This window comes from Saccostrea cucullata, unplaced genomic scaffold (genome assembly GCF_032062105.1).
Source record: "Saccostrea cucullata isolate Sc308-1 unplaced genomic scaffold, CSIRO_AGI_Scuc_v1 ctg6069, whole genome shotgun sequence".
NCBI lineage: Eukaryota > Metazoa > Mollusca > Bivalvia > Ostreida > Ostreidae > Saccostrea > Saccostrea cuccullata.
In genome coordinates this window covers 10,224-36,508 of record NW_026928810.1, presented here as the reverse complement: position 1 = coordinate 36,508, position 26,285 = coordinate 10,224, and the positions used below count along the sequence as shown (strand labels likewise).

At 36.1% G+C, this 26,285-nt stretch overlaps 1 long non-coding RNA gene and 1 pseudogene across 1 annotated transcript; both read right to left on the bottom strand.

Annotated features, from left to right (window-relative positions):
• Window positions 1-1,819: 1,819 nt before the first annotated feature.
• LOC134278772 (uncharacterized) lies at window positions 1,820-5,866 on the bottom strand (annotated as a pseudogene).
• Window positions 5,867-19,837: 13,971 nt separating this feature from the next.
• On the bottom strand, window positions 19,838-23,855 carry LOC134278771 (uncharacterized). Its single transcript, XR_009994517.1, has 3 exons — window positions 23,485-23,855; window positions 21,673-21,867; window positions 19,838-20,059 (listed from the first exon to the last, which is right to left on the bottom strand). It is a non-coding gene; the product is annotated as an uncharacterized LOC134278771 (long non-coding RNA).
• Between the last annotated feature and the right edge of the window lie 2,430 nt (window positions 23,856-26,285).

Genomic DNA, 26,285 nt, shown 5'->3' with positions numbered 1-26,285 from the left:
TTATAAAAAAAAACATTGATCATGAAAGAGTTGAAGATGAAATACTTTTGACCCCTCTTAGTCCCGTATTTAAGGAGTCAGCCCTTTTTTCTTGATATCGAATGAAAGGTCTTGTGATTTTGAAAATTTTTTGTTCAACACTTATTCAGAGAGTTCTATTCCTTGTGGAGATATGCTAAATAAAAATATTTAAGGGTCACTCCTACAAGTCCTCAATGGGGCCGTTTTACAAAAATTCAAAGTATGCATGTTGCTTAGAACATAATTCTTGCCATCTTTTGTTCAATATTGCTTGTCAAAATATTCCCCCTTTTCGAGATATAAAGCATCAAAGATTTGACATTCTGGCCCCTTCTGACCCCTAATTACGTAACATATGATCAAAATTGTATCATACATTGTTGCAAATCTTTAAGATAAATACTTTTGCTTCAGTAATGTATAACAGAATATTGATCATTAGAGAGTTATAGATAAAAGACTTTTGGCCCCTCTGAGCCCCTTATTTGAGGGATCAACCCCATTTTCTTGATATGAAACGAAAGGTATTGTGATTTGAAAGACTTTTTGTTCTACAACTATTCAGAGATTTCTTTTCGTTTAGGAGATGTGCTTTATATAAATATTATGGGGCCACCCCTACAAGTCCTTAATGAGGCCATTTTTCAAAAATTCAAAGTTTGCATATTGTTTGGAACATTATTCTGACCATCTTTTGTTCAATATTGCTTATCAAAATTTTACCCCTTTTCGAGATATGCATCTTCAAAGATTTAGCATTCTGGCCCCTTGTGACCCCTTATTCACCAAATCCATATCACCAAAATAATGTAATATGTTGTTGCAAATCGTTAATATGAACAACTTTGCTTCTGTAATATATTATAAAATATTGATCATTGAAGAGTTAAAGATGAAAGACTTCTGGCCCCTCTGAGCCCCTAATTTGAGTGTTCAGCCCCTTTTTCTTGATATCAAACGAAAGGTCTTTTGATTTTAAAGACTTTTTGTTCTACAAGTATTCAGAGATTTCTTTTCGTTTAGGAGATATACCTAATACAAATAATTAGGGGCCACCCCTACAAGTCCTTAATTGGGCCATTTTACAAAAATTCAAAGTACGCATATTGTTTGGAACATTATTCTGACCATCTTTTGTTCAATATTGCTTGTCAAAATTTTCACCCTTTTTGAGATATGAAGCGTCAAAGTTTTAGCATTCTGGCCCCTCGTGACATATGACCAAAATATTGTAATATATTGTTGCAAATCATTAATTTGAACAACTTTGCTTCTGTTATGTTTTACAAAATATTGATCATTAAAGAGTTAAAGATGAAAGACTTCTGGCCCCTCTGAGCCCCTAATTTGAGTGTTCAGCCCCTTTTTCTTGATATCAAACGAAAGGTCTTGTGATTTCAAAGACTTTTTGTTCTACAACTATTCAGAGATTTCTTTTCGTTTAGAAGATATGCTTAATATAAATATTTAGGGGCCACCCCTACAAGTCCTTAATGGGGCCATTTTACAAAAATTCAAAGTATGCATATTGTTTAGATCATTATTCTGACCATCTTTTGTTCAATATTGCTTATCAAAATTTTACCCCTTTTCGAGATATGAAGCATCAAAGATTTAGCATTCTGGCCCATCGTGACCCCTTATTACGTGAAATATGACCAAAATATTATAATATGTGATAAGCCACCAGAAAACCAGGTTTATTGAGTTTTTTCAAGAAATTAAGATTTTTTTGCATTTTCGGCTAGCTACAGTATGAGTAAGTAAAAATCCAAAATGTTAGAGTGATTCTCCTTTTAATTCTACAGTTATTACACTGCAAACATGATACATCTCATTCACAAAATCTCAAAATTCATACATAATGGAAGTAATGCTAGTTTTATTAGAGAGTTAAAAAAAAATAATACATAAATAACATTATCAAACAAATACCTAACACTGATTGTCTACAAATTTGAATTCATTTATAGTATGTGGTCAAATTTTTTAATGTGCATATCAAATTCTAGTGCAGAAAGGTTAAATTTCTAGTGCAAAAAATTCAAGACAAAATACTTTAAAAATTCCAATTATACAGCACATAACAGGTGAAAAATTTAGTCACTTTTCGTTTTAACGTTTAAAGAAACAAAAAAAAAACAAGCATACAATTAATAAATTACACAAAAGATTTAACATTTGAATAAATAATCATTTTCATGAAAGTTTGCATGAAGCATCAGGCTGGTTCAATACAGGTCTATCTTCATTGATCTAGTATCTTAACTCTCTGGCATAGCGAACTTCTTTGTACTTTTTCTTTATTTCTGGATCCACTTTGATGCGAGGCTTTGGACACAAAGGTTTGGGGCATGACTCCAGACTGTCAGATGTATCCCTGCAGAATGGTCATATTTCATCACATAGATACCACTGCCTTGCAGCATCAAGGCCCTTTGGTTCAAAGACTGATAGCAAAGTTTCAGTGTCAAATACTTGCTGACCCCTTTTCAAAATGTTGACAGATTTCTCTTCTGAGCTGCAATAAGTCTTCACAGAAACAACAGGGAATGTCTGCAGAAATCTTAAAATAGTGAAATTTTGAGATGGAAGGTAGTTTCTTGAAGAAGGGATCAAAGAAACATGACCAGTTATAAAATGTATCAGGCCTGTCAACATCACTGATCAGCTGTGGTATATTGTGTCCATTTCTGGAAGATTGCCTCACTGATGCTGCTACTTCATCTAGAGTTTCTGCAGTTGAGTGTCTCCACTTCATCTTCCAGAGACCGAAATGCCAGTCTGGACTAAATTTGGTGTCCCCAGCCTCCATTAGTGAGAATTCAACACTACGGTGTTGGCTTGTCAAAACTCTCCACATGCCATATCTTGAACAAGAAATATAAGTAAGTTTAAGGTTTCTTAAACCTGTCTCACCCAGCAAATCAATTTCTTTTTTTTTAATGTACTAAGTAAACCATTAAGACATGACACCCATTGATTAATATTTCTGATTTAACATTATAAAGTGTAAGAATTTAATTTTAATCATTTTATTAATTCAAATTTTACTTTAAATTTACATTTAAAATCAAAATCTGCTTGCTCACATTGTCATTATCACTTAGAAAAAATATTACACAAGCTGGGTTAGAAAATATTTCCTAGTATTTCATTGCTACAAAGAGAATACCATACTGCTGTCCCCATATATTAGTACATGTACTAGTATATATTGGGGAAGATCTGCAAAAATGTTGTCTTTGATCTTTGGCAAGAGTTTCTAAGATTATCTCCACTAACTTGGGACAAAAATTTGACCGTTTTCCTCTGTTGAAGTTATATAATAGCAAACCCTAGTAGTAAAAACAATCTATTTATTGATCTTGGCTATTAAAGAGAAATACAAGGATTATTAATAATTAAATGGAATATTTAAGATATTTACCTTATCATTGTGTTGTTTTGTTTTGGCCAGCACAGTTATCCATCTGCAACACAACATTTTTCTCTCCACATCCCCAATACTCAAAAAATGATGCAGAAGACTGACAACTGTGTTAGCTCCTTTGCCCACCTCCTCAGCTTCATCAAAAAGATAAAATCTTTGCGCACCTATTGCAAAAATAAAAATTGTTTTACATGCAGCCTGTATGTTATTATTCAATGTTTTTTTTTTACAAACATCTTTTGTCTTCCCATGGTCAGTAAATGAAATAAGTCTTATGCAAGTTATTAACTATAATTATTTTTTAACATGCAAAGTATTATCTGTCTTATTGTTGTTTACATGCAATTATTATCTGTCTAATTATTGTTTACATGTACCTGCTCCTTCTGCACAAACACCAAAGGCTTGGCACTTTCTAGCGGTCTTGAAAAATAGTGGCCCTACTTCCTGTGCATGGTGAGGATAGTGGACTTGCTGAGCAAAATCAAAGCTGTATGTCTGGGTTATGTCATGTGTGCACACTTGCCCTTCACAAAAATAAAAACAATATGCATATAAACTGAAATTATATGTTTTTATATATTGTGAGTTAATTTAATCAGAATGAGAGTGATAATAGACAGCATGCATGAATCAATAACCTCCTATTAATTTGATGTGTTGGAGTGTTAAATTAACACCATTTAGAAAATGAAAATAAAATTTACTGTGCACACCTCTTACAGCTTGATCCAAGTTGTGTGTATGATACAAATCTTTTGACTGCAAACACCTTTCTCTGTAATACTCCCTCTGTTCCTTGGCTCTGTCCAGGTGACAGGTATACTCTTCCAGCATAGTCTTCTTTTCATCTTCCGACAAGTTCCCTGCATTGCTGATGTTGTGAACATATCTTTGGCACTTAGGACAGAGATCAGGAGCTGGTTTCATGATAAGAATATGTGGCATTTGTTCCAACCAGATCTTCTTAAATTCTGATAAACTGACTTTCCTAAAAAAATTATTCAAGATAGTTATAAGAAGACTATCACATTTTTAAAAATGCTTAAAGATGAGTATTTACCTTGATATCATAGCATCAGTAGCATGTACAATAAATTACTTTCTAAAGCATATTTAATATTATGAGAAAATTAAAACAGCTAGACCTGAAAATATTTGATTTATGAGTTCATTAAACAAAATTATCAAACAATAAACAAACCTGTAATTCTGCATTACTGCTGATTGATTATAAAGTTCCCAAACATCAGATTTTGTCTTATCAGAAGGAAGCAACAGAAGGACTTTGTTGCCTTGAGTCGAGTAGTTTGGTTGTCTGCCTGGCAGGGGGAGTCCATTCTTCATCGTGTATTCCTCTAAGAACTGACAAACACGCTTTACATCAGTTACATTGAGTGCATGTTTAGGCATTTTACCCGTGTTCCCATGAATTCTTGGCTTAAGACCATCTTTATCAAGGGAAGAAGCTATGTTATTAAGCTTAAATTTCCCAATACTGTGACAAAACAGAAAAGTATCCCGACAGACCTGCTGTCCTGCAAAATAGTACCTCTGTGCTACTCTTTCTCGTTCCTTTGTTTTTTGCTTTTTGCTAATAGATTGGGGCCAATATGTACTAGACTTTCTGTGTGCTGCCAATTGAACTTTAACAGTTAAATCAAGTTCCTCATTTGACATTTCTTGACACTGTTGTCTGTATTCGAGCATGTGACTAAATTCTACTTTCGTACTACATGGAACACCGTACAACTTACTGCAGCCACATGTTTTTGTTTTGAATTCTTCAACACAATATTCGTCATCAATGTCTACCGACCTGAGTTCTAATTCAGTGTCTGAATCTGAAATATCACCAGTACAGTTTGTAGATCTTTCCTCTTCCTCATCTTCGGACGATGATAAGGGAACAAACTCCGATTGATTTCCAAAATACAAATCGTTTAAAGTTGTTATTTCATATATAAAAGGTTCATCTTGATGAAAAATAATTTCATCAGGCACTTCACTAACCGTGCTTGACTGGCTCATTATATAAACAAATTTCTAAAACATCAGTAAAACAATAAACTGTTGTCTGCGAAATTTCCCGCATGTTGTTTATACTGGTTACGTACTTTCGCTTTTACTACGATCGATAACTCTAACAAAATATCTTGGCAAATGACTAATCGGTATAAAAAATCTGCGAAAAAAATATCAACAGTTGCTGAAAAATTCTTTTTAAAAAAAGTAAAGTCTTTTAAAAACAATTTTCTGGATAGAAATTATAGGCCTAGTTTATAAGTTTTATTTCTGTAAACAATGTGGTTTAGTAAAAACGTTGTGCGTTTTTCAAGTGTGTTTTTCAGCGGTATTTTCTCGATTATGACGTAAAACTCAACAAGCCTGGTTTTGTCGTGGCGACTCACATATATTGTTGCAAACTGTTAATATGAACAACTTTGCTTCTGTAATGTATCACAAAATATTGATCATTAAAGAGTTAAAGATGTTCAATATGTTTTAACAAATTATAAAGAGATAAGAAGATATGAAACAAAAGGTGTCAAATTTTGTGAGATGTTTCTGAGATATTTTTCGGGCCCTACCGAGCTTCGGCGCCTTTGTGCTAGACAGATTTGGACCCCAGCCCGCAACTCTACAATTCTTCCTTTACTTCCACTGAAAATCTTAAGTCAATAACTTAAGTTGTTTCGGAGGAGTTTCGCGGACAAGCCTACCCTCTAAAAATCAGAAAATCCATAATATCTCAAGATAGAAAGTGACGTCATCGCCGAAAAAAATTTCCAATAAGGTTCAGACCAATACCTATCAGATCTGAAAGTTTGATGAAAATCGGATGAGCCACTACCGAGAACTCGCGTGCACAAAATCGGTAAGAATAATAATAATAACTAGATGCGATCTCGTTGCGAGCAACGAGTAGGTCTTCCGTCCGAATTTTCGATAAGATGAGATATGACTTTGACTATGATCTTTGATAAAACATCATGGAATCATGCCTTTTCTCTTTTGATTAAATCCTTTTGATTTAGATAATATCATGATTGCGTACTTAATTTGCACATTAATTCTTTTCTTTTTTCTACTTTGAGAAACAACCAAAACCAATTAAAGAAGACTTGTAAGGAGACCTTGGATGTAGTTTGACACAGAATTGCAACGAACCTACGACGTGACAATCCAAGTATCCCTAAACATTTCATTGCTCCTTATGTTATTTTCGTTCAACCAAACGCTCGGCTGCCTCTGTTAACCGCTATTGCGAAATGTCGGAATTGACAGAGACCGCCGCCATTTCGTTCCCGCTTCAGATTTTTGAAAGTTAATATCTCGAGTTTGAATTTATAAATTTACAAACGAATTATATATTCAGCCTAATAAGAAATGTTTCTATCAACTATACTAATATAATTTGAAAAGATTGAAAAACAAAAAAGTTAAAGACGAGAGACCTTTGGCCCCTCTATGCCCCTAATTTGAAGGACTAACCCCGTTTACTTGATATCAAATGAAAGGTCTTACTATATTGCACATTTTATATTATATATGTCTTAACAAAATATTAACAGGTGAAAAGATATAAAAGAAAACGTGTGAATTTTTGCGAGATGAGTATGAGGCTATTTTTCGATCCCAGGCGAGCGTCGATGCCTTTTTACCTGGAAAGCTCTATATGCAAAATGTCACATCTACTATCCTTCCTCCACCTTCACTGAAAATCTCAAGTCGATATCTTAAGTCGTTTAGGAGGAGATCTCAGGACAAGGTGACCCTCTAAAAATCAGAAAATCGTCCATATCTCACGACCGGAAGTGATGACGTACTTACGAAAAATTTCCGACAAGGTTCAGATAAATATCTATCAGATCTGAAAATTTGGTGAGAATCGGTCCAGCCGTTTCTGAGAAATCGCGTGCACAAAATCGGTAAGAAAAAAAATAATAATAAAAGGGAAAAAGAAACCGAACGAAAACAATAAGGTCTTCCGTTGGAGACGGAAGACCTTAACTAGATACGATCTCGTTGTGAACAACGAGTGGGTCTTCCGTTCGATTCTTGATGAGATGAGATAAGATTTTGAATGAGATTTTCATTCTAAAGTAATGATTTTCCATAATCTGTAAAAAGACATTGAACAATAAAGACTTCTAAAATCGACTTTTGGCCCCTCACGACCCCTAATATTAGGGATCAGCCCTTTTTTCTTCATAACATTTTAAAGCTCTTAGGATTATGAACACTTTTTGTTCAACAACTTTTCAGAGATTCTTTTTCGTTTTCGAGTTATTCGCAAAAGAAATATTAAGTGACCAGCCCTTCAACTCCCTAATGGGGGCGTTTAGCGAAAAATGAATGGTTGGATATTGTTCAGAACATGATTTTTAACATCTTTTGTTCAATATTACTTATCAAAATATTTTTCACTTTCGATATACAAAGCGTCAAAGATTGAGTTTTCTGGTCCCTTGTGGCCCCTAATTATGTAATGTACGACTTTAAAATCGTAATATACAGTTGTAGATTGTAGAAATAAACATTTTTGCTTCAATAATGTATAACAAATTATTGACTGTTAAAGAGTTATCGAAAAAAGACTGTTAGCCCCTTTTGGCCCCTAATTTGAGTACCCAGCCCCTTTTCCTGGATTTCATTTTGAGCACTTTTTGTTCAACAACTATTCAGAGATTCTTTTTCGTTTTCGAGTTATTTGCAAAAGAAATATTTAGGGGCCAACCCTTCAACTCCCTAATGGGTTAAGTTTAGCAAAAACTGAAAGCTTGCATATTGTTCAGAACATTATTTTGAACATCTTTTGTTCAATATTACTTGTCAAAATATTTCTCACTTTCGAGATATAAAGCATCAACGATTTAGCATTCTGGCCCCTTGTAGCCCCTAATTATGTAATATACGACATAAAAATCATAATATGTAGTTGTAGGTTGTTGAGATAAACATTTTTGCTTTAGTAATGTATAACAAAATATTGACTGTTAAAGAGTTATCGAAAAAAGATTTTTAGCCCCTCTTGGCCCCTAGTTTTAGTGTCCAGCCCCTTTTTCTGGATTTCATCTTCAAGCTGTTACCGGTTTCAAAATGGAGTGAGTCTGAAAAAGGAGGAGGAGACAATGTAAAAACAAACGACGTTTATTGGCTCCGACTCTTGAATACAAAATTTATAATGAACATTCTTGAACACATTAATTTCATATATGACTAGAGACTGCTACATGTATGTGGAAAGTAAACAGTTAACTTGTAATTTCAATGTAAACAAAAATATTGACTAGACATGTGACTTAATCTTTGGTAATCCTGAGACTTTAACTAATGAACTAGACTGACACAATATGACTGACAAAATAATACTGACATCTTATGACACAAAGTATCACAACCACAGAGTAGCTACCTTAAACTTAATATAGACTGAATTACTATTATAAGTCACTGTGATCTGATGTACTGATAAACATAACTCTGAAATATTACACTAAGATATCCTACAACATCAACTTGACTTATACATGGATATAATTATACTGATGGTGATGTAAACAATAACATGTGTATGGGCGCAGCCATCTTGGAAATACCCGGATGTAGAAAGTGCGGGAATCTTGACATTTCACTTTTACATCAACTACAACCTAACTCATCCAAATATTATGCTATTAATAATATTACCTATATAACTTCCACAAATCATAAAACTAAACATGAACTGACATAAATGTATGCATTTTAGCTATATACTGTAATACTCTTTATCACGTGACCTAAAACACATGGTTTTGCACTGATCGCTTCGAAGACTAAATATGCACGATAAACCTCAAATGCATCAAAAATAAACATGTACACAATTAGCGAAGTATCTAAAATATCATCTTGTGCAACATCAATTACATCTAATATAAAATAATCTGATAATTACCTGAAAAAGGAGGAGGAGACAATGTAAAAACAAACGATGTTTATTGGCTCCGACTCTTGAATACAAAAATTAAGTCGTACCAGGAATCGTCGACAACCATCCAACCGTGCTATATTGTTAAAGTGGTATACATTAAAAATAATTGTACCCCCTTATTTTCTACAGTATCACACTCTCTCCCCCTACAAATTAAATGTCGTCTCGACATTTGACAAATACCAAAAAAATACAATTAATGAAAAAAAAAATTTGATTACAGATCATTTATAAGTACATTCCTCAAACATCCTTACTCTTAATCTTAAATCAAACATCTGATCATCATCAGGAAACTTGAACCATATATTCCAACATATTCTTCATACAATAATACAAATACATTTACACTGCAATTATGATCTAAAGCTGACATATCATAATCATTCATTGACATGGTTCCACTTGTATTAGCATCAAAATCAGAAATTGTAGTTGACAACCATTAGTTGAACACTAATATTTTCATTAAAATGTGTACATATCAGTTGGCCACCTGACATGAATACAGAATAAAACAATTCTGAAAAATATCAACCCATGAAAAAACATTCTTTCTGATCATAATACAAAATACAAGTTCATGTATAATCTTAAGGTATAATAACCCTAATGGCACACCATAGTGACTAGGCATATACAGTTTTAATTCAATGTTAATATCTCGTATACACATCACTCTAGACCATTATTTCCTGTCCGCATAATATAACATTGGTCCATGGATAGGAGCAGGGTTTTCCCATCTGATCGTAAGTCAACCGTGAAGGCGGCCTTGACACTCGCTGTCCCCTACCTCTGCGTGTACCATTACTGTCACTGCTGTTGTCACTGTTAGCCTCTTCAGTTCTCCCTACATCTTCCAGTGAATTCTGAGAGTCCTCGTCACCATTTGACTCAGCACTGATGAATTCGGATGACGATCTTGATCTACTTGATGCTTCAGAGTCCTGTATGGTAACATGTCCTGGGTCAGTCACGTCCATGATAATTGGTTCAGTGTCTTCATCATTCGTTGACCCTCCAGATGTTGGTGGTGCATCACCTGATGAACTTGGAATGAATGTCTGAGCATGCGGATTCAATTCACTATTAATGATGATGTAGTCACTATTGCTACTGGAATCTGACACAGGATCCTTGTAGTCTTGTGACTGTTTTGTTCTTGACCGTGCAATGTTTTGTGATGATTTCTTAGACTTTCTGTTCTTCTCTTGCTTCTGCTTGGACTCGGTGATCCTCTTGGCACTCATTGTTGAAAGTAAATCATTGCACTGAAGAAGTAGGTTTCTGTGAAGGCGACGAATAGGTCCCTTCCCGTCTTCAGATTGGATTTCATAAACAGGGGATGTACTGTTCATCCGACCAATAACTACGTGCACTGTGTCCTCCCAGTACGATCTCAACTTCCCTGGGCCTCCCCTCTCTTTGAAGTTTCTGACAAGGACTCGGTCTCCTGGAGCTAGTGCTGCACTGGTAGCTCTCTTATCATACTGCTGTTTCCCCTTTTGTCCAGCATTCCCAGCCCTCTGACACACAATGTTGTATGTTTTCTCCATTTCTGAAATCCAACTGTTGACATACTCTGTATGTGACTTAGTCTTCAGGCTTTGGTCCCCATGTGCTTCCTGAAAAATTACATCAATAGCTAGTCTAGGCTGTCGTCCAAATAGCAGGTAGAAAGGCGAGAATCCTGTCACATCGTTCTGTGTGCAATTATATGCATGGACAATTTTGTTCAAATGCGACTTCCAATCGGCTTTTGCATCAGCAGGTAAAGTACGCAACATCCCGAGGAGGGTACGGTTAAAGCGTTCCACCTGGCCATTCCCCTGAGGGTGGTAGGGGGTAGTCCTGGATCGTCGCATGCCACATAATTTCTGAAGAGCATGGAAAAGTTCATTTTCAAATTCTCGGCCCTGATCATGATGAAGTTTATGAGGAAATCCAAACCTCATGATGAAATCCTGAAATATTTTGTCTGCAGCTGTTTTCCCAGATTTGTTACGAGTTGGACATGCCTGTGCAAACCTGGTAAAGTGGTCCATCACCACCAGTATATACTCATAACCCCCTTTGCTCTTCTCCAAATGTAGAAAGTCTATAGAGACAAGTTCAAATGGAAAGGTTGTTGTAATGGGCTGCATTGGCGCTAACTTCCGACGAATAGGTGGTTTATCCTTGATACAAAAGCACACTCTGGTAATGAAATGTTCAATTTCAGCTGCCATACCGGGCCAGAAGAAGCGTTCACGGATTAATGCAGTTACTCTGTCAGTACCTAAATGTCCCATCTTAGAGTGTAACTCCTCTAACACCATTCCATGGTACTGTTCTGGAAGTACAATCTGGAATCTTTGCTCCTTATCTGGTCCTCGAACCACTCTCTTTAGGATACCAGTTGAGTCTATCTGCAGTTTGTTCTTCTCACGTAGTAGTTTCTTTGACTTTTCTGGAAGACTAGAAATCACTTTCCCTGAGATACTTGTCTTTTCCTTTATCAGGTCTATCACTGGGCGGATATCTGTATCTGTCCTCTGTGCTTTGACCAATTCATCAAGTGGTATCGACTTAACATCGTCTTCACCTGACTTTATCAGCTGGAACACATCTGCTGTACAAGAGAGTGATGCAACTAATGGCCAGTCCCCATTGCCCTTGAATGTAGCACAGTTCACAATGGAGTGGATTGTCCCAGGAGACAGTTCCTCTGTATAATCCATGATATGGTCCTCAACTAAAGGCATTCGGCTAAGACCATCTGCATCCTTGTTATTCTGGCCAGGCTTATAGCGAATCTCAAACTTGAATTCAGCGAGTTCTGATACCCATCGCAGACGAGTAGCGTCGAGCTTTGCTGTGGTCATGACGTACTGTAACGGATTATTGTCACTATACACAGTAAAGAAGGGTGCATAAAACAGGTAGTCACGGAACCGCTCTGATACTGCCCACTTCATGGCTAAGAATTCAAGCTTACTAGAATGGTAGTTCTTCTCAGCTGGGGTCAATGTTCTCGATGCATAGGCGATAGGAGCTAGTCTTCCATTCTCTTGTTTCTGGTACAGAATTGCTCCAAGGCCTTCTCCTGATGCATCAACATGCAGGGTGAAGGGTTCCGCGAAGTTCGGATATGCCATAACTCTCGGTTCCAGCAGAGTCTCAATGAGACTATCTAATGTAGATTGGTGTTGTCCAGTCCAAGTAATATGTTGACTTGATGGCGCCTGTCCACCCTTCTGGGGTGATTTCTTCTGTTTTCCGCTTGATTGTTTAGACCCTGAACATTGTAGCAAGTCATATAATGTTTTGGCACGACGTGAGAAGTTAGGTATGTACTTCCGGTAGTAACCAATGAAACCAAGTAGTTGCCGTAATTCACCAACAGTCTTTGGACTTTTGTCTTTCAGCTTCAGTACAGCGTCCTTATCCTTAGGATCCATCATGTAACCTTCCTCTGTAACCAAGCACCCAAGGTATCTGACAGACTTACGAAATAACTCGCACTTCTTTGGTTTCAACTTAATACCCTTATCCTTTAGTCTCCTAAGAATTGCTCGGAAATGTTCCAAATGCTGTTCAAAGGTTTGGCTGTAGATAATGATGTCATCTAGGTAGGGAATACAGAATCTATCACGATAGTCATGAAGGATCTCATTCATGTATTTCTGGAAAGTTCCAGGGGCCCCAGTAAGACCGAACGGTATGCGATTCCACTCATATAATCCCCATGGAGTCACAAACGCTGTCACTGGCTTGCTCGATTCAGACATGTTTCCTTGGTGATAGGCTTTTCCTTGGTCCAGAACTGTAAACCATCGACTTCCTGCCAGCTGGTTTAACGTATCTTGTATTCTTGGAATTGGTTCTGCCTGTTTCACTGTCTTGTTATTTACCTTCCGATAGTCGATACACAGGCGAAGGGTACCATCACGCTTGCGCACACATACCATTGGACTCGAATATGGTGAATTTGACTTGCGTATGAAATGTTTGCCAATAAGATCAGTTAAATAGTCCTTCACTTCCTGGTATAGTGGGCTTGGGATCGAATTATATGAGGCCTGTACTGGCGTAGTATCTTTCAAAGGAATGTTAAGTTCCAGGTCAGCAGCATGGCCAATGTCGTCGTCTCCCCTAGAGAAGGCGTCACATTCCTCCCTAAGCACCTGACGGATCTTGCCTTCTTGTTGTGTACTAAGGCCTAGTCCTTCTAAGCTAACAGGTGGATCCCAGTTCTCCTGTGACTGGTGTGTAACTTCGGGTACATGAGGTGACACAGCAAGTTCTATGATCGAACTAACACTATTGACAGTTCCCACTACTGTTCGCTTTGGGATCGAAAGTTCATTGTTAGTCTCGTTATAAAACATCAGCTTTACTCCTTTCTCCATTTTGACAAGGCACTCACATAGATGAAGTCCTTCAGGTAAGTTTTCTACAAACGGTTCTAAGTGTCCAACGGCTTGATCACTGTTATTACTGGTTCTCACTTGAAAACGCACTTGTTTCCAACTCCTGGCAGGAATTGTAACAGTTCTGTTTCTTGTTTTAACAGAAATCCTCTCTCCACTAAGGTTTTGCTTGATTGTCTGTACTAAGGTGACAGATGCAGTAGAGGGTAGTGAAGGAAACGCCGTGCGGAGATCAGTATCTACGTTAGAGTCACTATCACGGATGTATTCCTCAATCACATTGTAACCAATAATGGGATAATCCTTTGCCGCAGCTGACGTAACCAAAAATGGAGTAGTAATAACTTGATTTCCATTTGTCACTGCACACTCGACCCAACCACTGAAGTGAATGCTTGATCCATTAGCTGAAAGTACAGTCAAATCCTCACTCATAAGTTCTTTCAATGGCCTCACTCGGTCCTCAGGAAATGTATCCTTCCACCACTCTTCATGGACCAGAGACACTTGAGCTCCTGTGTCCCAGAGAGCCTGCACGCTATGGTGATTCAATTTGCAGTTAATCAGACACGTTTTTCCAACAACTTTTGTTATCTTAGACCGGAAGCGAGGTAAAAGTCTATACACATGGCCAGTCACTGAACTAATACTCTGTACTTCAACACACGGAGAACTCTGGGACTTTTCATCCGGTTTTACTGCCCGTCCCGTGGCCGCAAACCGAGTCCGTTTTCCGAAGTTGGTTGGTCCTGACGACGGGATCTTATCCTATTGCGGCATCCTCTGGAAAAATGTTCACTGCTGCCACAATGCCAACAATGGTTACAGGTAGGGGCATTGTTGTCTGAACATGTCCTACACTTCCTAGCCTGTGACTTTCGTGACCTTTGTTGAGGTGACTTGGTGATTGCTTCCCTTAGCTCATGGATCTGTGTTCTCAACTCCTTGACTTCTAATGACAAGTTTCCTTCTTTAAAGTCTTTTTTCTTTTGCAGCTCAGGTGTTCCGCTTTCTTGCATGCAGGCGATTTGATATCCCATTTCTTTACCAGTTTGGCGGATCTTTCTTCTTCCTTCATCGTAACTTTGCTCATAAACTGGATAAGTTCTTCTTCTTCCAGATGGTGCATGCCTTCTAAGAATCCAGTCACTTCCTGCCTAATGACTTCATTTGTTAGTCCGGTGTCCAGAGTACGGTAAAACACCTTGTCCACTAAGTTTTGTTCATATTTCACTTCCGCCTTTTCTTCCTTTGATGCGAAGAGAATTTTCTGTCTTAAATTTAGAGCACGCAACAAAAAGTCATTCGGTGATTCCTTGTGATGTTGAGCCAGCTGACACAGTTCTGAGTATAATTCTGTAGCGGATTTTTCTTTATAGTGTGCTCTTAAAATCTGTCGCAGGGATGGTAGAGTTAGATCTGACTTGCCCTCCAAGTAGCACCTCATCCCCGTGCCAACAGGAACAGCTCTGATGACAGCATCTGTTATCTCCACTGTTGAAAAACCCTTCTGTAATCCTGTCTCTATTTGTCGCACTAGAGAAACGAAAGATAGTCCCTTCTGTAAATCTATCTGGCCATGAATCTTAAACTCCTTTCTGAAAGAAGTAACTGCAGACACGGTTGGTTTCACATCTGTCTTCAGAAAAAGATTTGGAATGTCTTTTGGTTCTGACTTTTCCGCTTTAACCGTAGTCTTTCCCGATTTTACTTCTTCTGCAAACACTTCCAGAGCCAGAAGGGCAACTTGTCCCTTAGTCTTATCTTTGAACTCTTCTCCTAGCCAGTTCTCCACTGCCTTGATGGCCTTGCTCCTTGTGTCTAGACCTTCCTTCTTCATGCCGACATCTTCACAAAACCGTAAGATGGCCTCCAGGGTCGCTAAACACAACACAGACCTCTCCTGCAGCAGACGATCTTCAAACTCTGGTGTCTCCATCCCGGACGAGCCCCCAAAAAGTGTTACCGGTTTCAAAATGGAGTGAGTCTGAAAAAGGAGGAGGAGACAATGTAAAAACAAACGACGTTTATTGGCTCCGACTCTTGAATACAAAATTTATAATGAACATTCTTGAACACATTAATTTCATATATGACTAGAGACTGCTACATGTATGTGGAAAGTAAACAGTTAACTTGTAATTTCAATGTAAACAAAAATATTGACTAGACATGTGACTTAATCTTTGGTAATCCTGAGACTTTAACTAATGAACTAGACTGACACAATATGACTGACAAAATAATACTGACATCTTATGACACAAAGTATCACAACCACAGAGTAGCTACCTTAAACTTAATATAGACTGAATTACTATTATAAGTCACTGTGATCTGATGTACTGATAAACATAACTCTGAAATATTACACTAAGATATCCTACAACATCAACTTGACTTATACATGGATATAATTATACTGATGGTGATGTAAACAATAACATGTGTATGGGCGCAGCCATCTTGGAAATACCCGGATGTAGAAAGTGCGGGAATCTTGACATTTCACTTTTACATCAACTACAACCTAACTCATCCAAATATTATGCTATTAATAATATTACCTATATAACTTCCACAAATCATAAAACTAAACATGAACTGACATAAATGTATGCATTTTAGCTATACACTGTAAAACTCTTATCACGTGACCTAAAACACAAGGTTTTGCACTGATCGCTTCGAAGACTAAATATTCACGATAAACCTCAAATGCATCAAAAATAAACATGTACACAATTAGCGAAGTATCTAAAATATCATCTTGTGCAACATCAATTACATCTAATATAAAATAATCTGATAATTACCTGAAAAAGGAGGAGGAGACAATGTAAAAACAAACGACGTTTATTGGCTCCGACTCTTGAATACAAAAATTAAGTCGTACCAGGAATCGTCGACAACCATCCAACCGTGCTATATTGTTAAAGTGGTATACATTAAAAAATAATTGTACCCCCTTATTTTCTACAGTATCACAAAGCTCTTAAGATTTTGAACACTTTTTGTTCAACAACTATTCAGAAATTCTTTTTCGTTTTCGAGTTATTCGCAGAGAAATATTTAGGGGCCAACCCTTCAACTCCCTATTTGGGACGTTTAGCGAAAAATTAAAGATTGCATATTGTCTAGAACATGATTTTGAACATCTTTAATTCAATATTACTTGTCAAAATATTTCTCACTTTCGAGATAAAAAGCGTCAAAGATTTAGCATTCTGGCCCCTTTTAGCCCCTAATCATGTAATACACGGATGTAGATTGTTGAGATAAACATTTTTGTTTCAGTAATGTATAACAAAAAACTAATAGCTAGACAGTTATTGAATGAATACCTTTGGCCCCTTTTTGTCCTTAATGTGATGAGTCAGCCCTTTTTTAGGTGTCATATTAAAGATCTTAGCATTCCACACAAATGTTGTTCAGTATGTTTTAACAAAATAATAATACTTTAAAAGATGTGACACAAAATGTCTCGAAAATTCACTTATGATTCGTGTCCTAGATTTTGACCCCTACCGAGCTTCCATTTTGGACCTTTCTGAAAAATTTTAAATCCAATGCGCAAATCAGCAATGTGTCGGCTATCAACGCTTAAAATTTCAGCTCTGTAGCTAATGTCGTTTTTGAGTTTACTCATGGACAAGGAGACCCTCTTAAAATCAGTAAAAGAGCGATAACTTCTGACCGGAAGTGATTTTTTTCAAAATTGAGCCGGGGGCACAAACTTCAGATAGAAACACATAATCTTTGAAAATTTGAACAAAATCGATCAAGCCATCTCCGAGAAATCTTCTGCACAAAAATTGTAAAGAAAAAGAAGAATAACTAGAGCAAAGCTCGTTGCAAAGCAACGAGTAGGTCTTCCGTCCAGTTTTGACCGGAAGTGCCGGAAGTGACAGAACAAAAGAAAGCAATGAGCTAAAAAGTCTCCAGTGACTTTATAATTCCAATTTTGCATCAAAACCTTCAAAATAAGCCATTTTTTGCTACTTCCGGTTTGACCGGAAGTGACGACTACGAACGGAAAAATTATTTTTATGCTCCCAGAGACATATGTTACCACAAAACTTGTCAAGAACGGCAAAAAAACGCGTTTTCCGACTACTTCCGGTTTGGCCGGAAGTGACGACGCCGCACGTATTTTGACGATGCCAGTAGATTAAACTTGACATTTTGAACAACTTTGCTTATTTGACCTCTTACAAATTCTTAATATTTTTGACTTATGAAAGAAAACTTTTCGGCCCCTCTAGGCCCTTAAATTTAGGGGCCAGCCCTTTTTTGAGATATCATTTGAAAGATCTTGAAATTTTACACTTCTTTTGTTCTATATGGTTTAACAAAATGTTTACAGGTTAAAAGATATCCTAGAAAAGGTGTTAATATTTTGAAATTTGCGATTTGTCATTTTTCGAACCATAGCCAGCACCAACATACTGCACTTCCGGTAAAAACAAAAGACGTTACGCATATCTATAGACTTTGATCTATCAGACCTGAAAGTTTCATGTTTCTATCTTAAGCCATTATTGAGAAAGTCTGCGGACAAACTGACCCTTCAAAAATCATAAAATCGGCAATATCTCCAAACCGGAAGTGACGTTATCAAATCGGAAAAAAATGCATAAGGTTCCAGTAATGTAACATAAGTCCTGAAAGTTTCATGGAAATCCATCGAGCCGTTTTTGAGAAATCGCGTGCACAAAATCGGTAAGAAAAAAAAGAATAACTAGAGCAAAGCTCGTTGCAAAGCAACGAATAGGTCTTCCGTCCTGCTTTGACCAGATGTGACGTCAACAAAAAGAAAGCAATGAGCTAAGTCGTCTCCAGTGACTTTATAATTTCAATTTTGCGTCAAAACCTTCAAAATAAGCTTTTTTGGCTACTTCCAGTTTGACCGGAAGTGATGTCAATTGACGAAAAATTAAGTTTAATGCCTTCAGTGATATATGTTACCCAAAACCTTGTCAAGAACGGCAAAAATATGCACTTTCTGACGACTTCCGGTTTGACCGGAAGCGACGTCGCCGGACGCATTTTGAGGAATTCAATAGATTAAGCTTGATATTTTGAACAACTTTGCTTCTTTGACATATTACAAATTCAAATATTTTTTTTAAGATATTAAGGAAAAATTTTTGGACCCTCTCAGTCCTTAATAATAGGGGTAAGCCCCTTATCGTTGATATCCTTTGAAAGATCATGATATTCTTCACAACTTTTGTTCTTAATGTCTTTACAAAATATTAACATGTAAAAAGATATTGCAGAAAAGGTGTGAAAATTTTCTAAATCCCCGATGGGACTTTTTACAAGCCATAGCGAGCGCCGACGTGCTGCACTTCCGGAGTTACATCAACACATGTAGCTCTATCATCACTGAAAATATTATGTTTCTGTCTAAAGCACTTTTGAGAAAAATGCTGGTCAATGTGACCCGAAAATCACTAAATCACGGAAATCTACACTAAAGAATGCTCTGTGCCAAGTTTAACTTAACTTTGTCCAGTTGTTCGGAGAAGGAAATGAAATTCTGAAGAATTTAAGATATATATGATAATGGATGAATTTTTAAAATTTTACTACAGCTTTAGCTCATATGAGCTAAACTGTAAACAGATTTAGTGCTTTGTTGACTTTGAAATGTGACTGGACATCTCTTTGATCTTGTATTTGAAATAACACGTCCTTTGTTCTGAATCATGCACATTTGATAATGCTTTAGTTGTTTATGCCAAAATAGCAATGTTCCTTCAATTATACTGTAAAAATACACATATTACCGGGTAGATCTTATATATTGCCACTGAAGACAGATCTCTATCATCTTTACTATTAGAATTGGTATGCCTTCCCTTGGAAGCGGAAGACCTCAATACAGATGTATACATGCAAGATCTGACAAATATTTAAAAAGAACATTTATTCCAAATTAAACATATTAGATTTTGTAACAAAATCTATTTCTCTTGAAAAACTGAAAGCAATTGATATAATCATATTTGTGGATTTATGTCTGTTTCTCAAATCAAAATTTAAATATGATATATTAAAAATCATCTTCTTAAACTGAGACTTGATTCAGTTGATTGCTTCAATTTCATTCTGTTTATTCTTTGTCATTTCCCAAAAGAGGCTCTTCTGGCAAATCATGATCATGCTTGGCATCACATTTCAGTACTCAGATGACAGTCACACCTATCAAGAGAAATTGATTTTTTTTAAAGTACAACTTATAAGATAAGATAAACCATCAAAATTAGTTAAAAGATACTGTCACTTTTCTGCATGTGTATTATTTGTAAAACTACTCTATAATCATTTATCAATTTAGGTTTACAGGCAGTCATTTGAGGATGTTATAAAATAACATATTAGTTTTTCATGATTTCAAATAAAGGGTATGTACATTACTTGTTCATGTCAAAATTTATTAGGAATGGTAATGGTTAACAGTTGTTAACCGACTAATCAGTCAGAAAGATGGTATCTGGTTATGATTTTTTATGTGTCAGGATAAGGCCATTCGTAAAGGTGTTACAGCACATTAGGAACAATGCACTAATGAAGTGACAAAACAGCATCGCATAAGGAACAATGAGCTAGCGCAAAGTAACAATGCGGCTCTAGCTCATTTAAAACACCATGCTACTAAGATTATGACAGCATGCTAACTGTTTAACACACTTACATGCTAGCGTGAAGTAAAAATGCACTATCACGCTTATGACAATGGGCTAGTGTGTTTATGACAACACGGTGACAATGTACTTAGTGTGTTTGTAACAATGTTTCAGCAGGCTGTTTACACTACGCCGTCAAGCTTACACATAATAGATTGTGTAAAGTTGTATTAGGCCATTCCAAGTATTTTCTCTGTTTAGCTTCCACCCATCTTTCAAAAACCTTCCTACCTATTCGCAAAAAAAACCCCACACAAGCCAAAACATAAAACACAGGGTTAAAAGTCATAAACATGACGCCCTTCCAATGATTTGATCTAACTAAACTGCTTTAATAGAAGAAATGTCTATTCTTAAGCAAAAACAAGGGATTAAATGCTTACAATACACCCAATATAATTTACTGTACAGAATTATTTGGAGAAATTGACAAAATTCAACAATTTTGCCTAAATTAACCAATTTCAGGACTCCTGATGTTGTGTGTTTTTTCTTACATGGGGTGTTAAAAACCAAGGCACACGCGGACACTAAACATAGAAAAAACTTGGAATGGCCTTAGCATGGCAGTTTGTTGAGCGTCAGCACAATTGCATGTTGTTTTAAGTTGCCTTAGCCTAACAGTGTTGTGAACAATGTGTTAGCGCATTGTTCCTAACAAGCTCTTACACTTAACAAATTGCCTTATCAGGACACCATTTAGTTTTCCATATATTTTAAAATGACAGGGAATAAAATTCAATTTTCGATAAGCTTCTATTCATTAATAAGTGTTTGCCTAAGCGTTTTTTACTACATAACCCAAATACATCATTGTCTGTTATGGTAGCCTAGTGGTAGGGCAATCGCTATGTATAATCATGAAGCCAGACTTGATTTTAATTCACTGCATCAAACCTATGACAAAAACATGTACTCAGTAATGTTCCTTAACCATGCACCCAACATTTGAAGTGAATGAGACCCTAAAAACCTCACAGTAGATGTTAGGATAATGACCCTGAGTTCCAAGTAAAGGTCCAAATGAAACTATTCACCAGTATATATTAACATCTCTAAATGAGTGAATGAGTGAGATTCTCATGATAACATTATCAATCAAAGTATCAATAAGAAGCTGATCCTTACGTCGCAAGTTCCAGTCCAACTGCTAAATGCTAGAGAGAGGTTACTCCAAAGAGACTGTATAAACCGAGATTCTGTGTCACAGTAGGTGTGTAGGTGTTGGCACGAAAAGGATCCCTTACTTCTCAAAGGCAATAAGTGCTGAGTACAAGTCTATATTTGCAGCTTACTATCCCAAGTGGTGGCATCATAAAATGACTAAAAAAATATTCGATAGACCAATTAACAAACAAACCAACTTCAGTCTTATCACAGAAAAAAAGCAAACTCTACTATTACATTTTTTTTACAAATTTCTTTTGCAATTTAACTAAGAAACAAACATATGACATAATAAAATATTGATTAAATTAACTGAGCAATATGTGTGCAATTTTTTTGTCAATAAATTATGATACTAAATTTTTTTTTCTGCAGTAACTTTGGACCGACAGTGCTTAGCTTCTTTGAGCTACAGTCAAGCTTTAAAGTGGTATTGTAGGCCAAACTTACACTACGACATCACGTAACTTTAGAGTCTAGTGCCCTGTTCAGAAGGAGAGTTAAATTCGCAGTAAATTATCGCGAAGTAAACTAATGCGAATCAACTAATGCGAATCAAACTGTGTTCACATGACAGCTAATTATAATGCAAAGTAACCAAATGCGAATAAAAATTTTACTTCGACAGTCAGGCTTCAGTTAAGTTATTATGACATCATTTACAAATCATGTCACCTTAGGCATAAACAGATGTATTTGACATAATGTCACCGTGTCTGTATACACATTTTAGTGATTATCACTATTTTCCTTAGTTTTTCACTCAGAAATAGCACAAGTACTTAAAGCTGTTAGTGTTCACAAGGAGCTAATGCAAAGTAATTTAATGTGCAGTAAATTAATTCGAATTAAACTAATTTGTGGACTAATTTGTGCAAAGTAATTTAATGCGCAGTAAATTAATTCGAATTAAACTAATTTGAATTGAACTTTCCATGTGAACAAGGCATCGATGCACCATCAGGTCCAGCACAATACCCCGAAAAAGGTATATAGCTTGATAAAGCTATATAGCTTGATAAAGCTATATAGCTTTATCAAGGTATTTACAAATACCTTGATCAAGGTATTTTAAGTAATGAAAATTCAAAAAAATTCTTTAAAAATTAAATCCTGAAAGTCGAGTTCAGAGTTTTGGTCAGTGTGTCTATTCGTGCGTGAAGAACACTCTGGTATCAAAAAGAAAGCATAAAATAACGTCTCCTTCTACGACACGTTTTTCTACTGATTTGTTCGTGTTTGTGTACTTGACATGCATGGGTGAATTTACTGACAACAACTCAGAACTCGACTTTAAGTAATTAATATTTAAAGATTTTTTTTTACTTTTCATCACATAAAATACCTTGATCAAGGTATTTTAAATACCTTGATAAAGCTATATAGCTTTATCAAGCTATATACCTCTATCGGGGTATTGTGCTGGACCTGACCATATGTCTAGTGCGGTTTGACAAGCCCGATCTAAATTAAAACTGAATAAGTATCAGCCCTTACCATACCCTAACAATTAACATCACACCCGTCAACATATTATTAGTTGAAGAACATTTTGTTTTGAAAGCAAGTCTTGTTGAAATTATATGCTCACACATATTTAAATAAAATTTAAAGCTGTGGGAATTTTAAAAGGCTAACTGAGAGCGTCTGAACTGTAAAACAGTTAATATATCGCTGTGTCTGTGTATTTCTAAAAATATCGACAGCTGATAAATGCTCTAAGCTGCCATAGTCATCAGGTCATGTAAATTTTAGGTAAAAAAAAATTCTAACCTTCGAATTCATTCCCATGGTCCACGCCAATCATACATTAAAATGTCACCGTCAGCTCTTTAATCACTCGATACAATTACCACTGGGAACTCCGAAACAGAGTAATTAATGGTAAAGAGTGTTCATCACTGTTTGTTACTGTGACAGTCGGAATTTCCTCGTAAACAATTCACACAAGAATATATAAATCGGATAATTTTGCTTAGAATAATGCTCCAGAGCATTGATAAAGTACTTCGTAGCTGCAGGTTAAATGTCCGTGCATGTGTACATACGGCTTGTATGGTGAGAAAATCCTCAACGTCACTTTGTAAACATGATCAACATGTGTCCGATTCCGATTTGCCGATTTCGATGGGACACACTAAAATCCGGATGTACTAAAGACCTGATATTACCTGATGTTTTTATTTTAAATTGAATGATAATATTTAGTACTTAAAATGACTTATTTAAAAGACTTTTTACTACGATGCATTATGCTATGCAAAAATTCATTTGTTTGGAATATTACTGACAATTTTCAATGAGGTCAAATCAGGATTTTAGTATATCAAGTCTTTAGTACCTTCCCGTTTCCCACAATGCCGCGCGTTGTTTACATCTATACTAATGCAGAAAAAAACATTTTGATATCACCTTTTGTTGTGTACATACATCACATTTTAAATTACTTGCATAAAAAGAAAACAGAGAAACACCGAATCAAAACTATATCTTACTGATGCATCAACTAAAACTGTGTGCAAGTGGCACATTAGAGGCTTGGCTGGCTAAGTAGCTAGACAACTTGTCCCTGTAAGGTTTCCCACATATTTGTTTTATAAAACACAAATATAGTTTGGGGTTTGTTTATCTTAATACCAAATGACAGGGTTTAATCAATTCGACATGATTTCAGTTAAACTTTTTCATGATATAACTGTTAGGGCCTATACCATAAATATTTTTAGCTCTCAGAAAAAAGCGTTTATGATATATTAACCCCTAATTAGGCCTGTAGGGGCCAGCCCCTTTTCCTTAATCTTATATGAAAGCTCTCATAATTACGCACAACTTTTGTTGTCTATTTCTTGCCAAATTATTCTCGGTGCAAAAGTCATTGAACGTTTTGACCGGAAGTGACGTCATTTGACGACATTTGACTATTCTGGCATTATTTCAGACTGACATCAAAGTCAGTAAGTCAGAGAAAAATTGAAAAACTCAAATTTAATCGTTTTATTCGATTTTATTTGATTCAAAAGAAAAACTTTGTTTTTTCGACTACTTCCGGTTTTTACCGGAAGTACTTCTAATGGATGCTTTTTGTTGAAGATTGTGAATAAAAATTTAAGTTCTATTTGCCTTTAATCAAACCCGTTAAATTTTTCAAAAAATCTTAAAATTAAACATCACTTCCTGTGTCGAACGGAAGTGACGGATGCGAAATCAAAATACGTCACGCATAACTCAAAAAGATGTTTTATAATCTCTGAAAATATCGTGATTCAATCTTGAGTGGTTTACAAGAAGATGCTTGGACAAAATGACAATTTAAAAAGAGAAAATCGGACAAAAAATGCGACCGGAAGTGATTTTTAAAAAAAAGAAAAAAAAGGTCTGGAGATATTACAACAATGCATCATTCCTGAAAAAAATTTGAAATCGGTTAAGTAGTTTCCGAGAAATCACGTGTACTATGAAAAGGGAAAAATAATAATAATAGGAAACATAAGAAAAACAGTAAGGTCTTCCGAAGGAAGTCGGAAGACCTTAAAAATAGTGGAAAAGAAACCTAAGAATAACAAGAAGGTCTTCCGCTGAAGACGGAAGACCTTAATAATAATAATAAGAAACAATAGAATCACTATAAGGTCTCCGTGAAGACGGAAGACCTTAAATAAGAATAATAACTAGAAACGATCTCGTTGCGAGCAACGAGAGGTCTTCCGTCCGCTTTAGGAAAAGAAACCCAGGAAAAATCGAGCTGAAAAGAGATTCAAAATTTGGTCACAAGGAGGATTAAACCCATGTCACCAAAGTGAATGTGCTTTTTTAAAAAATACTTTTTAATCCCCAACGCGCTTACCATTAAGCTATTGGGAGTACTGCTCTAAATATACTTTGTGTATACTTTTGCAACAGTTCACCAGTCTAAGAATTATAAAAAAGCATAATTTCGTGCCAAACGCCACGAGTAAATATTCGCGCCTTTTCTTTGGACTGATCTATTAAATAGGTATGATAGCTTCAATTAAATTTCAAAAATAAAACATTCTTAGCGCCTTTATTTTATTTCGACCTTAAGAAAGTATATGTAACACATTATACACATTACATATCATATCTAGCCCAGTTACACTAAAGCAGTGAAACGGAAATTAAGTTTTAAGATTGACACTCAATTGCAACGTTCTACTGTAACGTGTCGGACCTGAGCGGTCAGTAGGTCCGTGCTCGGATTACCGAGTTTTACTGGGGATACGATTGAATGCAATATATACAGATAATAATATGACACCTGCCTGGTGTCTTTAAATCAAATGACCTAAGTGCTTTGTACAATTATATATCTTCAGTTAATATCGGCATCTGCCTGGTGCCATATGACAATTGCCTCACTATACAACTGACTATATGAGTCTGGTGCCTCTTGATTTAGCCTTTAACACCTGCCTGGTGTCTTACTGCTTACCAAGTTGCCATTTTAACTCTAGCCAAGTAGCTACAATATACTTACACAGTATGATTTAACTTTGTAAGAGCTTCTCTGTCCTAATGACAAACCTATAGCTAACTTCACACAACTATATTTTAAC